The sequence below is a fragment of the Jaculus jaculus genome, chromosome 3, assembly GCF_020740685.1.
Source record: "Jaculus jaculus isolate mJacJac1 chromosome 3, mJacJac1.mat.Y.cur, whole genome shotgun sequence".
Lineage (NCBI taxonomy): Eukaryota > Metazoa > Chordata > Mammalia > Rodentia > Dipodidae > Jaculus > Jaculus jaculus.
The window spans coordinates 55662716-55681134 of NC_059104.1; positions in this window are offsets into that span (position 1 = coordinate 55662716).

The window sequence follows — 18419 nt, forward strand, 5'->3', positions numbered from 1 at the left end:
ATATAAAGTTAACAGAATAGGAGGGAACTATGGGATTCCCTAAAATGACAAAATATCCTGAACATGGGTATACAGAAGGAGAGAAAATCCTGGCCAGAGGAATACAGATCATATTCAACAAAATTATTGAAGAAAATGTTCCAACGCTCTCAAAAGAGAGGACTGTCCAGATACAAGAAGCCCACAGACAGGACCAATGAAGAAACATTCCAAGACACATCATACTTAAAGCTCTTAACAATGAAAACAAGGAGAGAGTGTTAAAAGCAGCAAGAAAGAAATGATTCACAGCATACATAGGCAATCCCATGAGAATTAAATCTAATTTCTCAATGGATACACTGAAATCTAGAAGAGCCTGGATTAGAATACCTCAAAGTCTGAAAAACTATAGCTCCACCCCAAGCTGCACTACCCAGCAAAAATATCCCTCATAATACATGGTGAAAGGAAAACGTTTCATGAAAAGCCAACTCTGTGATTATATTAGAAATTAACAAGAGATGCAAACTGGCCAAACTGAAAAGCAAAAGAGAGGGTGGGGGGAGAGATCTCAATTTAACAAAATCAGAAATGAAAAATGAGAGATCACAAAAGACATCAATGAAATTGGAAGGATCATCAGGGCATACTTCCAAAACCTCTACTCCACAAAATTAAATAATCTCGAAGAAGTGGATGAATTCCTAAACACATACCACAATATAGGGGCGGCAAAAGACTTCCTGAACAAAACCCCAGTAGCCCAGTAAATTATGCAAGCACTCAACCAATAGGATCTCATGGAGCTATAAAGCTTTTACACAAACATTCCTTAAGTAGAGCCAATAGATTACCCCCTTAAAGGAAGAAAATATTTCCCAGCTATACCACTGACAGAAGCCTAATATCTAGAATCTAAAAAGAACTCAAGAAACTAAGCAATTAAAAAAAAAAAAAAAACAAAACACCAAAAGTGGGGCAGAGAACTAAATAGAGAGTTCCCAGAGGAAGAATTCCAAATGGCTATCAGGCTCTTAAGAAAACCCTCAACATCCCTAACCATTAAGGAAATGCAAATTAAAACAACTATTAGATTCTGTCTTACCTCAGTAAGGATAGCAAACATTAAAAAATAAAATTAAAAAAAAAATGTTGGAGAGTATGTGGAGAAATAGGAACACTCATTCACTATTGGTGGGAATGTAAGCTTTTCCAACCTGTTGCAGTCCGGTTCGCATTGCTGGTAGAAATCACCCAACCAAGAGCAGCTTCTGGGAAAAAGAGGTTTATTTGGCTTACAGGCTCGAGGGGAAGCTCCACGATGGCAGGGGAAAACGATGGCATGAGCAGAGGGTGGACATCACCCCCTGGCCAACAGAAGATGGACCACAGCAACAGGAGGGTGTGCCAAACACTGGCATGGGGAAACTGGCTATAAAGCCCATAAGCCTGCCCCCAACAATACACTCCCTCCAGGAGGCATTAATTCCCAAATCTCCATCAGCTGGGGAGCTAGCATTCAGAACACCTAAGTTTATGGGGGACACCTGAATCAAACCACCACATTCTGCCCCTGGCCCCCATAAACTGATATCCATACATGATGTAAAATACAATGCATTCAGTCTGACTTTTAAAGTCCTCATAGTTTTTATCAATCTCAATGATGTTCATACATCCCCATAGTCCAAGATCTTTTAACTGAGCCATAATACCAAAAAATAACCTCAAAAAACCCAGAATGGCACAGAATAAATATTCACACTGCAATAGATGGCATTGGGCATAGCAAAGAAACATTCAACCAATACAAGATTTAAAACAACCAGGGCAAACATCAAACTCTGTAGCTTCAAGTCCAACAACTCTGGCCCAGTGACAAATCTTCAAGTCCGATAATTCTAACCAGCAACAAGTCTCTGGCATTCCAATTCCACCCTCCAACTAGGCTACTCACAGTCCTGGGAAACTTCATGGGGACCGGCAGCTCCTCGGCAGCCATCTCATGGTCCCAGCATCTCCACTGGGTCTCCACTGCAAGCCACAGTTCATCCTCATGGCCCCATGGGGTCTCTATGCAGGCAACCAGCAAACCTGCTTCACACTGCCCATGGCCATTTCCAAAACACAAAACTGTGTTGCAAACTCAATGACCCTCTTTTCCAGCATTTCTTATACTCCACGATACCAGGTAGGGTGCCAATTTGTTAATCCAGGGGGGAATAAAGCAGACTTTGAAGAACAGGACACTCCTTGATCACTCAGGCCCCTTCTAAAGAGTCTACATTCTTCTTGTTGCCCCAGCACAGGTCAGCTAGCCCAGTCTCAAAGGTGGTAATCCCTCAGTTGCAGCTGAACGGGCAGCAGTTCACCCAAAGATTTTCCTTTCTGTGCCATATCCCCCTGCTCACACCAGTTCATTTCTTCGCAAAGCAACCCTGCACAACTTCTCAGGACATGGGCATAGGAGCAAGCTTCTCACACAAACTGCTAGCCCAGTCCAGGCACAGCTCTTTCTCACCCTCATAAGCCAAACCTCACAGTCCATAGTTCTTACTGCATTCAGGTCTTGGAGCTCAGACCAGAATAGTCCTTTAAGCTGTACTTACAGCACTGTAAGGCATCTCTTAGGCCAAGGTTTCAACCTCTTCCACATTCCTCTTGAAAATCAGCTCCAAAAGGCCGAAGCCACATAGTCAGGTGTCTAGCAGCAATCCCACTCCTCGGTACCACTTTACTGTTGCATTGTCCGGTTCGCATTGCTGGTAGAAATCACCCAACCAAGAGCAGCTTCTGGGAAAAAGAGGTTTATTTGGCTTACAGGCTCGAGGGGAAGCTCCACGATGGCAGGGGAAAACGATGGCATGAGCAGAGGGTGGACATCACCCCCTGGCCAACAGAAGATGGATCACAGCAACAGGAGGGTGTGCCAAACACTGGCATGGGGAAACTGCCTATAAAGCCCATAAGCCCGCCCCCAACAATACACTCCCTCCAGGAGGCATTAATTCCCAAATCTCCATCAGCTGGGGAGCTAGCATTCAGAACACCTAAGTTTATGGGGGACACCTGAATCAAACCACCACACAACCATTATGGAACTTAATATGGAGACCCCTATAAAGGATGACTATAGAGCTACCAGCAGACCCTGTTATTTCCTTACTGGACATTTACCCTAAAAACTCCACATCTCTGTTTAGAGAAATTTGCTCAACCATGTTTATAGCTGCTTAATTCATAATAGCTAAAAACTGGAAGCAAACCAGGTGCTCATCATTGCATTAATGGATAACAAAGATGTGTATATCTACATGATGGAATTCTACTCAGCAGAAAGAAAAAAAAAGACACAATGAAATTTGCAGAAAAATGGTCAAACTTGGAACAGATCATTCTAAGTGAACTCACACAATCACAGAAAGACAAACACTGCATGGTCTCACTGACCTGCAAATCCTAACCTGGATCAGCCAGAGTTGCTGACATCTAGTGCTGGAAAGTACTACATGAGCTATTAGAAAAAGTATCTAACATCTGTCCAAGCAACTCAAAGTCTAAGCAAAAAGATGCAAACAACCTGACATGATGCTCACACAAGTGCAATAGTGTCACACAGCCATGGTGGGTAACCAACTGCTCTTGGATTGGCTAACAGATCTGCTAAGTGGAAAGGAAACCATATCTGGAACGGGGAAGTAAGTCAGAATCATATCCAGATAATGATTCTGCTTTCCATTGGCAAGCCCACACTAATCTTGGGCTCTAAGTGGGTCTATACCCTTTAAATTATCTCTAAATTAATAATGGTTATCCCATTTAACAGGTGCTGACTTCATTCTAAATTGGAGAATTTGTTTATCTTTTTCAGATGGGAACTGGACCTGAAGAGATAAATGACCCAGTGCACTCTACCCCAGCCCCAGCTGAAATCTCAGAGGAATTGGGGAAATGAGCAAGAGTGCTGCTTTCTTAGTGGATCTAGTATCAGCAGCATGGTGGAAGATATAGACACTGAGGACACTCAACACCTACACAATCAAGGATCCAGAGGCTCCTAAGTGCCCATCACTGAAGTAGAATTAAAATACTCCCAGAATGGTTCAGGGAATTTTGTGAAAGAGGGAGTAAAAAGATTATTAGAGCCACAAGTTTGGACATTTTGTACAGAGACATTGCCTTTCCTCCATAACTGACTGCTGCCCCCATAATGCATGGCCCACAATCCCCATGGAGTTGACCTACATCCCCAATGAGGAAGACCTCTTCAGAAAAGGGGGAGGGAGGAGTGAAAGGATGGTAGCAACTTTTTGTTATGTCCATATATATGTCTATATCTAATACATATATTTAACTAAATTATATATATAATATAATTTGTTAAATAAAGTTTGATTTTGTTGATTAATTTTTAATATTTTATCAACATAAGTATTCTATATTTACATTTCCTCTTGTTAAATGGGATATATTTCCATTTATGATAAAGACACACACACACACACACACACACACACACACACACACACATATATATGTAGTTTAAATATATATATACAATATTATTATATATATAAAATATGTAATATAATACATTACATATATAATATATTGTTACATATATATAAATATAAATAAATATGTTGTTTGTTTGTTTGTTTTTGATTTTTTGAGGTAGGGTCTCATTCTAGACCAGGCTGACCTGGAATTCACTATGGAGTCTCAGGGTGGTCTTGAACTCACAGCGATCCTCCTACCTCTGCCTCCCAAGTTCTGTGATTAAAGGAGTGTGCAACCATGCCCAGCTATTTTATAATTTTTAAAACTCAGATTAATGAGTTTTGTGGAAGAGATGAAATTTAGAGGCTAAGGAGATGACTCACTGGGTAAAGGGATTGCTGCACAAACATGAGAACCTGTGTTTGGATACCCAGCCCAAGCATAAAATATCTGGGTATAGTGATGTATGCCCAGAATCCCAGAGCTGAGAGTTGGAGATAGGAGAAGCACTAAGTAATTTTTATTTGGTAATTTAGTAAAATGGTGAGCTGTAAGTTGAGCAACAGACTGTTTCTCAAAAACTGTAAGTAAAGAGAGTGCAGAGAACAGCACTCATGCCTATATAAGTGCATACAAATGTGTACCCTGAGAATATAAACTCTCATGCACATAAACAGACACACCAAACATATAAGCAGCCATAAAGTAGATGAAAATCTTTTGGAAAATTTACCTTCCTTTGTTCATCTTATTTCAAAATATCATTAACAATGTGTCTGGTATAATGCATATGTTTTGATGTCTAAGTCCTTTAAAATAGACCATACTGCAACTTCATTCATGATAGTGTGTAGAAATTTCTTCTATATTGAAATGATCCCTCCTAGAGGGAGGAGGAATAGTCAGTAGACTCTGGAGCTAGATAAATCTTGGAAACATGAACACTGAAAGGCCACAAAACCCTTCCCCACAGTAATAGAGAGAGTGAACCAGTACTAGGGAAGAGATACTGACCAGCAGAGTTTGCTGCATACTGGGCAGTGAGCTCAAGGGATTCAGCTTCTGTGAGTTGTCACCTATGCTGGGGTAGGATATTTGGTGATGCAGCTGCCTTAGATGCATACATGCTGTGTAAATACCCCAATAAATCATTGACTCCCCAAAATTGATTTTGGTACAATCAGGATTGTGTGTGTGTGTGTGCGCGCACACATGCATTGTTTGGACTTATCTAAGGTAAATTGATATGTGTTTCAGTGACCTCAAAGAGACAAAAAAATCACACAACTAAGAAAACATGTGTAGGATCAAAGCTATGATTGGATGTTGATTTTTTTTTTTTTCATTAAGTAGAAACTTTGTATGGACACATCATGTGTTGATACCATCATTTCCCTCCTCTCTCTCACTACCTCACTGAGGGGCCTGCTTAGTGGGATTGCTGCTATTCACCTTGGGGTTCTGGGTTATGCATTATGAGAATAGCAATCAGTCATTTTAGAGTGGGCAATGCTCTGGATAGTCCCTTCCACCCTGTGTTACTTAGATTCTTTCCACCTCCTCTTCACCAAAATTGTCTGAACCATGGTGGGTTTTCTTTAAGTCCACCTTAGTGTTGAACTCTCAGCAGCTTTAGGATTTCTGCTTTGGTGTGTTTTGTGTATCCTCAGTGCTTATCTGGATCATCATGCCCCAGATTGTCAGGCCAACATTGGAAGTAACACACTTGATTATCTCACCATTTTCTCTGTGGTTTCACCTGGGCCCTAACTGCTGGGTGGTTCATCTCCTGCCATGGAATCAGCTATAATTGTCTTGTTGATTTCAGTTGTCCTCAATTCTTGTTGCTTTCTGAAAAATAAATAGAAAAGACTGTCTCCAATGAAGAGTGAGACTGGAATAGGTTAAAGTGGATAAGAATTGTTAATTTAGAAAGATTTTGATGGATGTAGACTCACATTTGGACAAAGATTAAGGGGTACTTCTCACTGAAGTCCATAATCTTTGTCTCCACAGGATTCTGTCTTGGTTCCCAGCTTGGTTGTGGGTTCCTTCCCACTGAGCAGAACTCATAGCCAATAAGAAATCCATTAGTGCTTACTCTCTTTTGGAGAATCTGCTTCTCTTTTTCAGATAGCTGTAGATCCTAAGGAGAGAGCCACCCCATCACACCTCAAAAGGCCCATGCTGAAAATGAGAAAAATTGGAGAAACAAGCAAAGGTGCTGTTTTCCTGGTGAACCAGATACCAGCACAAGGGGGAAAGGAGATCAACACAGAGAAAAATCAGCTCCTACCAAATCAGAGATCCAGAGACCCAGAGGCCCCAAACACCTCATCACTGAAGCAGCCCAAAAATGAACCCAACATGGCTCAAGGAAATTTGTGGAAGAAGAGGCGGAAAGAATGTGAGAGCCACATGTTGGGTCATGATATGCAGAGACATTTATCCTACCCATAACTGTGGGCTAACCCCACAATGCACGACCCATATACCTCAACAAGGAGGGGCCAAGGGGAGGGTGTAGGTCACGGATGAGCCTAACAATGGTACCAAACTGACTGTATTTGCTGAATACAAAACTAATTAATAAAAATATTGAAAAAAAAATCCATTGGTTGCCAACCTAGGCTGGGTTCCACCACACAGCTGTGTGCATCTTGTCAGGCTGGTTGCTTCCATATAAGAGGGTCCTATGCTTACTCACAGCATTATTGGCCATTTCTCCCCAGCAGATCTTGAAGTGTTTTGTAGCACTACCTGAGCTAACCATATTGGAATTGGCTTCCTCTTTGATTCAGCTGGATCTCTTGATTTTCTACATTGGAAGCATATGGTATCTTCAGTAATACAGTCTTACCATTTGCCTGAGGTGACTAATCAAGTGTTTTGACAGAAGCCTGTTTTGTTTTCGAGACTTCATACATCTCACCAATCAGCATGTCAATATGGATTGTTACCAGTTTTTGGCACCAGAAGTTACAGAGCCACATATTTTAGGTTTAAGCTTCATCCCACCCTCTCCAGGACCCTTCTTACTGGTTGACCCCTCCACATTTCTACTGAGGGTTATATTTTTTAGTCTTCTAACCAGAAGGAAGATTGCTAAGGTACTAAATTCACTTATACTTTAGTTTTGTGCATATCTCCAACTTCTCTCCCTTTCACCTCCTAATAAATCCTTCCATCCCTATTGTCTGTCCTTTGAGTTGCCTGTCAGGTACGTCTGCAACTCAAGCTATTCTGTGTTAGAAACCACAAGAAGAACATGCAGCATTACTCTTTATTTTCTTGTGGCATCTCTGCCTGGTTTTGGAATTAGGGTGATACTAGCTTCATAAAAGGAGTTGGGTAGCTTTCTCTGTTCTTCAATTGTGTAGCACAGTTTAAGGAAGATTGGTTAGAGTTCTTCTATAAAGGTTTGATAAAATTAAGCTGAGAAGCCATCTGGTCCTGGACTCTTCTTTTTTTTTTTTTTTAAATTTTTATTTATTTATTTGAGAGCAACAGACACAGAGAGAAAGACAGATAGAGGGGGAGAGAGAGAATGGGCGCGCCAGGGCTTCCAGCCTCTGCAAACGAACTCCAGACGCGTGCGCCCCCTTGTGCATCTGGCTAACGTGGGACCTGGGGAACCGAGCCTCGAACCGGGGTCCTTAGGCTTCACAGGCAAGCGCTTAACCACTAAGCCATCTCTCCAGCCCTGGACTCTTCTTTTTGGGGAGTTTTTTTATTACTTTTCCAATCTCCATGAGTGTGATGGGTCCATTGAGGTGATTAATCTGCTCTGAGTTTATCTTTGATAGATGGTATACGTCCAAGAATTTATCCATCTTATCCACATTATGCAGTTTTGTGGAGTAGAGGTTTTTGAAATAAGTCCTGATGATTCTCCCAATTTCACTTATGTCTGTTGTGATCTCTCCTTTTTCTTTTTTTTTTTTTTTTTTTTTTTTTTGGTTTTTTTGAGGTAGGGTCTCACTCTGGCTCAGGCTGACCTGGAATTCACTATGTAGTCTCAGGTTGGCCTCGAACTCACGGCAATCCTCCTACCTCTGCCTCCCGAGTGCTAGGATTAAAGGCGTGTGCCACCACGCCTGACTCATTTTGAATTTTGTTAATTTGAAGCTTCTCCTTTTTTTGCTTGATCAAATTGGCCAGGGGATTGTCAATCTTGTTTATTTTTTCAAAGAACCAGCTCTTTGTTTTGTCAATTGTCTTAATTGTTCCCTTGGTTTCCAATTCATTAATTTCTGATCTGATTTTAATTATTTCTTTCCCTCTGGAGCTCTTTGGGTTGGATTTTTCTTGTTTTCCCAGTGCCTTTAGGTGGATGGTTAGGTTGTTGATTTGGGTTCTTTCTGTCTTTTTTTTTTTATGAGGGCATTGAGTGGTATGAATTTTCCCATGAGGACTGCCTTCATTGTGCCTATAAGTTTTGGTATGATGTGTTCTCATTGTCATTCAATTCCAGGAATTTTGCAATTTCATTTTCTGTTTCATCCACTATCCATTTATTGTTTAAAAGTGTGCTGTTCAGTTTCCAGGTTCTATTGGGATTTTTGGTAGGTCTTATGTTGTTGATTTCTAGCAATATAGCATTGTGATCTGAAATCATACAGGGAATTAAGTCAATTTGGCTAAATATGTGGAGGCAGTCTTTGTGACCCAGTATATGGTCTATTTTAGAGAATGTTCCATGGGCTGCTGAGAAGAATGGGTAGTCTGTGGATTTGGGATGGAAAGTTCTGTAGATGTCCGTTAGGTCTAAGTGATCAATGGTTTTGTTGAGCTCTTTTACTTCCCTGTTAAGTTTCTGTTTGGATGATCTGTCTCTTACTGATAATGGTATATTGAAGTCCCCAGCTATGATGGTGTGGTGGTTATTTCTGCCTTATTGTCAAGTAGATTTTGTTTTACAAACTGTGGTGCCCCTGTGTTTGGTGCATACAGATTTATGATTGTAATATCCTCTTGATGGATCATTCCCTTGCTAAGTAGGAAGTAACCTTCTTTGTCTTTTTGCTTGTTTCTTATTCCCATTTGCTTGGGATATTGTTTTCCAACATTTCACCTGTGGAGGTGTCTGCCTTTAGTGGTGAGGTGGGTTTCTTGAAGGCAACAGATTGACAGGTCTAATTTTTTGATCCATCCTGTTAGCTTGTGTCTCTTGATGGGTGAATTAAGGCCATTAATATTCAGGGTAATGACTGTGAGATTTGATTTGATCCCTGCCACATTTTGATGGTAGATGTGTGTTGGTGTTTTCATGGGCTTTGAAGTTTTTTTGTGCCTACTATGAGTTTTGTTATTGTGATCTGCTTCTTGTAGGTGTTTGAGTTTGGTTATTTATTTCTTCTCTGTGGTGAATTTCCTGAACTACTCTCTGTAGGTTTGATTTTGTATCCATGTAATTGTAAAGCTGAGTTTTGTCATGGAAAGGTTATTTTTCACCATCTATTATGAGGGATACTTTTGTTGGGTAGAGTAGTTTGGGTTGGAAGCCATAGGTTCCTAGACTGTAGTGTTTCATTCCAGGCTCTTCTGGCTTTCAGGGTTTCCACTGAGAAGTCTGAAGTAATTCTGCTTGGGTTACCTTTAAAAGTGGTGTGCTGTTTTTCCCTAGCTGCTTTTAGGATTTTCTCTTTGGTGTCAATGTGTAGAGTCTTAATGACAGTATGTCTTGGAGAGTTTCTCCTTTGGTCTAGTCTGTTTGGAGTTCTGTTGGCCTCTTGTGTCTTGATTGGTCTGTCTTAAGAGACTGGGGAAGTTTTCTTCAATTATTTTGTTAAATACATTCTCCATGCCTTTGGTCTGAAATTCTCCTTCTGGTATCCCAATGATTCTTATATTAGGATGTTTAAGGGTATCCCACAATTCCCTCATGTTCTGTTCACAGGAACTTTTGAACTTACTGAAATTTTTGAACTCTCGAACTGTTTCTTCCATCTTGTCTTCCAGATCAGAGTTTATATCCTCCACTTTGCTGACTCTATTCTTGAGAGCCTCTAGAGTTTTAGACTTGTTCAATTAAGTTTGCATTTTCCACTACTTTTCTATGTATCATTTCCATTGCTCTGTCAAGCTCCCTTTTCACATCATTTTCTGATTTTCTTGATGATTCTTGGAATTCATCCTTGCATTTCTTTATGTCTTCATTTAGTATGGCCAGCTGATTTTTAAGGTCCTCTTTTTTTTTTTTTTCACTCTCTCAAACTCTTAACTCTCTTGGAACTCCTTCCAATATCATATCAATTTATTCTAGTTTAGTGATGGTAGCATCCACACGATTGTCAATCCTCTGTTGCTTTCCTACAAGTTCTACCAGTAGGTTGGTCAGGGTTAAATTGCTCATAGCTTCAACTGGATGTTCTGATCCTAATGACTCTTTTATGTTTTGGTTATATGTATGATTCATTGTAGGACTGGTTGGTCTAACTGGATTTTCTTGCATTTGATTTTTCATGTTCTTTTGCACTGTGGTCTGCCCATGACAGTGTGTGGGCACGTAGGTGGGTGGCTCAGCCTGGGCTCTAGTGTAGTGGGAATCTGAGGCAGCCTGAGGCAGTTGCCAAGCAGCCTGGGCTTTGGTTCCCACTTGCCAAAGCTGCCTATCTACTGCCTGACAGGGGCTCCAAAGTTGCCTGAATTCTCAAGCGGTTATGCACCAAAGCTGCCTGTGTTTGAGCTTTGAGCGGGACTGAGGTGCCATGTCCTGAAGCAGCCCAAACTCTAGTTGGTAACACTGGAACCCGGAAACAGTCTGTGCTCCTCTGCTACACGAGAATGGGGGATGGCACCTGAGCTGGCAAGCGAGAGACATAGGCTGGGCTTGTGTGGCAGTTGCTGTGGGACTGGGCTTGCTGGACATGCAGTGGCAGGAGCAGTAATGTGGGCAAATGTGCAGAGCAGTTTAAGCTTCCACACTTAGGGACCAATAGGCATGAGATTGGCGCATGATCGGAGCATGGCGGCAGTGGCGGTGGGCCCAGCAGCAGGGCATGGTGGCAGGGTTCAGGGCGGGGTGCAGGAGGGGTGGTCCACCCCCCCCCGTGAAGGGCTCCGCAATTCTCTGCCCCCCCCCAGCCCTCCTACTGACAAGAAGACCCAGAAAACCCTTAATGTTTTGCCTTTCTTTCCCCAGGATTTGCAGCGCACCTAGGTGGTCACCATCTTGGCCAGAAATCCATTAGTTTTTCTGTGCCTGTATGAGCTTACTTAGTATGATCTGTTCAAAGCTTGTCCATTTTCCTTCAAATTTCATTATATCATTTTTCTTTATTGTGGAGTAGAATTCCCCTGTGTAGATATATGACATCTTCATTATCCATTTGTCAAATGATGAATATCTGGACTGATTCCTGTTCTTAGCTACTGTGAATTGAGCATCTATAAACATAACCCCTTACCAATTTTATCAGACAAAAATGATAAATGACAAATTAACAAAATTAGAAATGAAAAGGAAGTGGCCACAACAAGCATCAATGAAATTCGAAGAATCCTATCAGGGCATATTTCCAACACCTTTACTCCTTAAAATTGGACAACCTGGAAGAAGATAGATGAATTTCTAGATGCATACCACCTAGAAAAAACTAAACTCGAAGTAGATAAATCTCCTAAAAATAAAACCTATTACATCAATTGATGTTGACAATGTAATCATAAACCTCCTGAAAAGGAAAAATCCAGTACCTAATGGATTCTCAGTGGAATTCTACCAAATCTTCATTAGAGAACTGAAGCCATTACTACTTCTTAAGCTTTTTCACAAAATGAGCGAAGTTGAAATATTCCCAACTCTTTCTAGAAAGCTAGCATCATCTTATAACTGAAACCAGACATACATACAATGAGAAATGAAAACTATAGACCTATATCCCTGAAGAATTTATATGGAAAAATCCTGAAAAAAGTCCTTACAAACCAAATTCAGCAATACATCAAATGTATCATCCTCCTTGATCAAGCAGGATTTATCCCAGGGGTACAAGGATGGCTCAACATAGAGAAATGGATTAATATAATATACTACATAAATAATCTTAAACAGAAGAACCACATAACCATTTCAATAGATGTAGAGAAGGACTTCAACAAAAATACAAAATCACTTCATGATCAAAATACTGGAGAGAACAAGCAGGGAGAGTTTATCTCCCAACATAATAAAGGCTATGTACAAAGCACCTAAAGTCCAACTCACACTTAAAAATATATATATATATTTTATTAATTAGATTTTTATTCAGCAAATACAGTCAGTTTGGTACCATTATTAGGCTCATCCATGACTTACCCCCTCCCCTTGCCCCCTACTTGTTGAGGTATATGGGTCATGTAAGGTGGAGTTAGTCCTCAGTTATGGATAGGATAAATGTCTCTGCATATCATGACCCAACATGGGGCTCCGACATTCTTTCCTTCCCCTGTTCCACAAAATTTCCTGAGCCATGTTGGGTTCAATTTTGGTCTGTTTCAATGATGAGGTGTTGGGGGCCTCTGGGTCTCTGGCTGTCTGGCTTGGTAAGAGTTGATTTTTCTCTGTGGTGATCTCCTTCCCCCTTGTGCTGGTATCCAGTTCACCAGGAAAACAGCACACATGCTTGTTTCTCCAATTTTTTCTTATTTTCAGCATGGGCCCTTTTGAGGTATGATGGGGTGGCTCTCTCCTTAGGATCTACATCTATCTGAAAAGAGAAGCAGATTCTCAAATGGGGTAGGTTAGCACCAGGACAAATGAGATAACCCTTACTTGTTCTTACAAAGAATTTAATAGGTGTAGGCCCTCTTGTAGCCCACGATTGATGGTAGCTTGATAATAGAAAACTTGTTTCCCAGTTCCAGCTATGGGCCTCGTACCACTGAGGGAATCAGTTAGCCAAATCAAGAGCAGTTGGTTCCCCACCATGCCTGTGTGCCACTATTGCATTTGTGTGGGCCTCACAACAGGTGATTTGCTACTAAGTAGGTTAAATGCTTGAACAGATATTGGTCATTTTCCCCCAGTCACCTTCTGGCACTAGACGTGCAGACTGTCAGGGGACTGATTTTTTTCCAGCTTCTAGCCATGCCATTCCATTTTACATGTTGACCACATACAGTGTCTTCAGCAGTAGGGTCTTACCACAAAACTTCGGTGGGTCATCAAGTACTCTTACAGAATCTGTGTTTCTTTTATGAAACCTTGTAGGTCTCTCTGATCAAAAGCTCATTGTGGATGATAGCCACATACTGGTACTGGGAGTTACAGGTCAGTCCCCACTAAGAAAAGGAAGAAAATTGTAACTAATATACAAGAATTAGAGAGAAGAGAGAGAGAGAGAGAGAGAGAGAGGGAGGGATATGGGGGGGGAGGGAAGCTGTAGAAGATTAAGGCTGGACTTCATCATACCCTCTCCAGGGTCTTGTGGCTCAGGTGTCGCCTGTAAGGGTCTGGTGAAGGTTCAGCCATTTTTTATGCCTTTTAGGGAGTATAATTTTATGGTACCATTGCTGTTGGGTCTAGATTTGTGTTTCCCACCCCTCCATTGCCCTCTCCTCCCTCCCCACCCATCCTATTTTCTAATCCATGACATGCTTGCTGGGTATGTAAGGCATCTTGGGGAGATTCAAGTTAGGTGCTGTAGATGAGTGAGACTATGTGGTAATCTCTTTAACTGAAGCTAAGTAATCCAAAACCAATATTGATGCCTGTAACTTCAAACTTGCTTTATCATAGCAGAGGAGGATAGCTGGCTGACTTCATCATACACACATAGCAGTGAAACAACACAAGCAGCCAAAGATCAAGCTGACTCTCCACACCTAGGAGGGTTATACTGTAGATCCACCCCAGTGGCACATGTCTTTCAGCAAAGCTTTGCCTTCTAGAAAATTAAGTAGGAAGATTAATCTTAATTAAAAATACCTGAGGCAAAAGATAACCAATATACAAGAGTTAGATAGAAGAGAGAGAGAGAGAGAGAGAGAGAGAGAGAGAGAGAGAGAGAGAGGGGAAGAGGAAGAGGAAGAGGGAGAGAGGGAAGATGTAGAAGATTAAGGTAAGTCTTCATCATACCCTCTCCGGTGTCTTGTAGTTCAGGTGTTTTCTGTAAGGGCCTGGTGCAGGTTCAGCCATTTGGCCTGCCTTTTTGGAAGCAGAATTTTGTCATACCATTGCCATTTGTGTCTAGTTTTGTGTTTCCCACCCAATTGATGCCCTTCCCTCCCTCCTCATCCCTCCTAGTGTCTAGTCCACGAGATGCTTGCTGGGTATGTTAGGTGTCTTGTGTAGATTCAGGTTAGGTGCTGTACAAGAGTGAGACTATGTGGTGATTTTTTTCCTGTGATTGGGTAAGTTCACTGAGTCTGATCTGTTCCAGCTTCAGCCACTTTCCCTCAAATTTCATTGTGTCATTTTTTCTTAGCGCTGTATAGAATTCCACTGTGTAGATTCTTCACTACTCTCCAGCATTTATTTTCATTTGATTTTTTGATGTTTGTTATCCTTATTGGGGTAAGGTGGAATCTCATAGTTGTTTTAATTTGCATTTCTCTGATGATTAGGGGTGGTGTCCATTTTCTTCATTTGTATTTCTTCCTCTGTGAACTGCCTGTTCAGCTCCTTGTCCCATTTTGTGAGTGGAGTGTTTGAATTTTTACTGTTTAGATTTTTGAGTTCTTTGTAGATTTCTAGAGATTAGGCTTCTCTCAGTTGGATAACCTGCAAATATTTTCTCCCATTCTGTGGGTAATCTACTGGCTTTGCTTATTGTATGCTTGTCTATAAAGAAACTCTTCGGCTTCATAAGATCCCATTGGTTGAGTGACTGGTTAAGATCATGAGCGAGGGCTGGAGAGATGGCTTAGCAGTTAAGCACTTGCCTGTGAAGCCTAACAACCCCGGTTCGAGGCTCGGCTCCCCAGGTCCCACGTTAGCCAGATGCACAAGGGGGTGCACGCGTCTGGAGTTCGTTTGCAGAGGCTGGAAGCCCTGGCGCACCCATTCTCTCTCTCTCCCTCTATCTGTCTTTCTCTCTGTGTGTCTGTCTCTCTCAAATAAATAAACAAAAAAAAATTAAAAAAAAAAAGATCATGAGTGACTGGAATTTTGTTCAGGGAATCTTTTTCCATTCCTCTATCATAGAAGGTACTTCCTATATTTTCCCCCAGTACTAGTTGAGTTTCTGGTCTTATATTGAGGTCTTTGATCCATTTGGATGTGAGTGTAGTGCATTGTGAAATGTGTAAATTAAGTTTCAATTTCCTGCATATGATTATCCAGTTTGTCCAGCACCATTTGTTGAAGATGCTGTCTTTTTTCCAGCCTATATTGTTTGGGCCTTTTTCAAATATCAAGTAGGTATAGATGCTTGACCCAATGTCTGGGTCCTCAAGTCTATTCTGTTGGTCTATACTCCTGTTTTTTTGCCAGTACCATGCTATTTTTATTACAATAGCTTTGTAATATAGCTTTATATCAGGTATGGTGATTCCTCCAGAGGTATTTCTTTTGCTGAGGATATGTTTGGATATGCGAGTACTCTGCCTCTCCATATGAAATTTGAAATCATTTTTTTCTATCTCTGTGAAGAACACAGTAGGGATTGTAATTGGAATTCCATTAAATGTATATATTTCCTTTGGTAGGATTTCCAATTTCACAATGTTAATTCTTCCTATCCAGGAGCATGGGAGGTCTTTCCATTTTCTCAAGTCCTCCTCAATCTCTTTTTTGACTATTTTTTGTTTTGTTTTGTTTTCATTGTACAGATCTTTCAATTCCTTGGTTAATATTATTCCAAGGTATTGTATTTCTTTGTTTTTTTTTTTTTTTGTCTTGAAAATAGAATGTCCCTTATTTATTTCTCTGTATCTTTATCATTTGCATATAAGAAGGCTACTGATATTTGTGCATTGAATTTGTATCCTGCTACTTTGCTATAGGAGTTAATCACATTCATGAGTTTTGGGATGGAATCTCTTGAGTCTCTGACATATACAATCATGTCATCAGTGAATAGATCTAACTTAACTTCTTCCTTTCCAATTTGTATCCCTTTTATTTCCTTCTCCTATCTTATTGCTTCAGCTAGGACTTCTAGTACTATATAAAAAGCAGAGGTGAGAGTGGACAACCCTGTCTTGTTCCTGATCTTAATGGAAATTCCTCCAGTGTCTCTCCATTAAGTATTATTTGGCCTTCAGAGCTTTGTATATTGCCTATATTAAGTAAAGTTATAAACCAACTATGCCAATTCTCTCCAATGTTTTGATCATGAAGTGATATTGTATCTTGTCAAAGGCCTTTTCTGCATCTATCGAAATGATCATGTGGTTTTTATGTTTAACCTTGTTTATGTGGTGTATTACATTGACAGATTTCCATATGTTGAACCACCCCTATGTTCCTGGGATGAATCCCACTTGGTCAAGGTGGATTATGCTTTTGATATGTTGTTGGATTCAGTTTGTGAGGATTTTGTCAGGATCTTTCATTTAAGTTCATCATGGAAGTAGGGCTGTAGTTTTCTTTTCTTGTGGCATCTCTGCCTGGTTTTGGAATTAGGGTGATACTAGCTTTATAAAAGGAGTTGGGTAGCTTTTCCTGTTCTTCAATTGTGTTGTACAGTTTAAGGAAGATTGGTTTGAGTTCTTCCATGAAGGTTTGATGGAATTCATTTGAGAAGCCATCTGGTCCTGGACTCTTATTTATGGAGAGGTTTTTTTTTTTTTTTTTTTTTTTTTACTTTTTCAATCTTGATGAGTTTGATGGGTTCATTGAGGTGATTAATGTGCTCTGAGTTTAGCTTTGATAGATGGTATGTGTCTAGGAATTTATCCATCTCCTCCACATTTTCCAGTTTTGTGGAGTAGAGGTTTTTGAAATAAGTCCTGATGATTCTCCCAAATTCACTTATGTCTGTTTTGAATTCTCTTTTTTCATTTTGAATTTTGTTAATTTGAAGCTTCTCTTTTTTTTTGCTTGATCAAGTTGTCCAGAGGTTGGTCAATCTTGTTTATTTTTTCAAAGAACCAGCTCTTTGTTTTGTCAATTGTCTAAATTGTTCCCTTGGTTTCCAATTCATTAATTTCTGCTCAGATTTTAATTATTTCTTTCCCTCTGGAGCTCTTTGGGTTCAGTATTTCTTTCTTTCCCAATGCCTTTATGTGGGTGGCTAGGTTATTGATTTGGAATCTCTCTGTCTTTTTTATGAAGGCATTGAATGCTAAGAATTATTCCCTTGAGGACCGACTTCATTGTGTCCCAAAATTTTGGTATGATATGTTCTGATCGTCATTCAATTTCATTTTTATTTAATCCACTATCCATTTATTGTTTAAAAGTGTGCTGTTCAGTTTCCAGGTGCCATTGGGATTCTTGGTGGGTCTTTTGTTGTTGATTTCTAGCAATATAGCATTGTGATCTGATATCATGCAGGGAATTATGTCAATCTTCCTAAATATGTGGAGACAGTCTTTGTGACCCAGTATAAGGTCTATTTTAGAGAATGTTCCATGGGCTGCTGAGAAGAATGAGCAGTTTGTGGATTTGGGATGGAAATTTTTGTAGTTGTCCATTAGGTCTAAATGATATATCATTTTGTTGAGCTCTTTTACTTCCCTGATGAGTTTCTGTTTGGATGATCTGTCTATTACTAATAATGGTATATTGAAGACCCCAGCTATGATGGTATTGGTGGTTATTTCTGTTTTATTGTCAAGTAGGTTTTGTTTTATGAATTGTTGTGCCCCAGTGTTTGGTGCAGACAGATTTATCATTGTAATATCCTCTTGATGGATCGTTCCCTTAATCATTAGGAAGTGGCCTTCTTTGTCTTTTTTGATTATTTTGGGTTTGAAGTCTATTTTATTCGATATTAATAGACTATGCCTGCTTGTTTCTTATTCCTGTTTGCTTGGAATATTGTTTTCCACCCTTTCATCCTGAG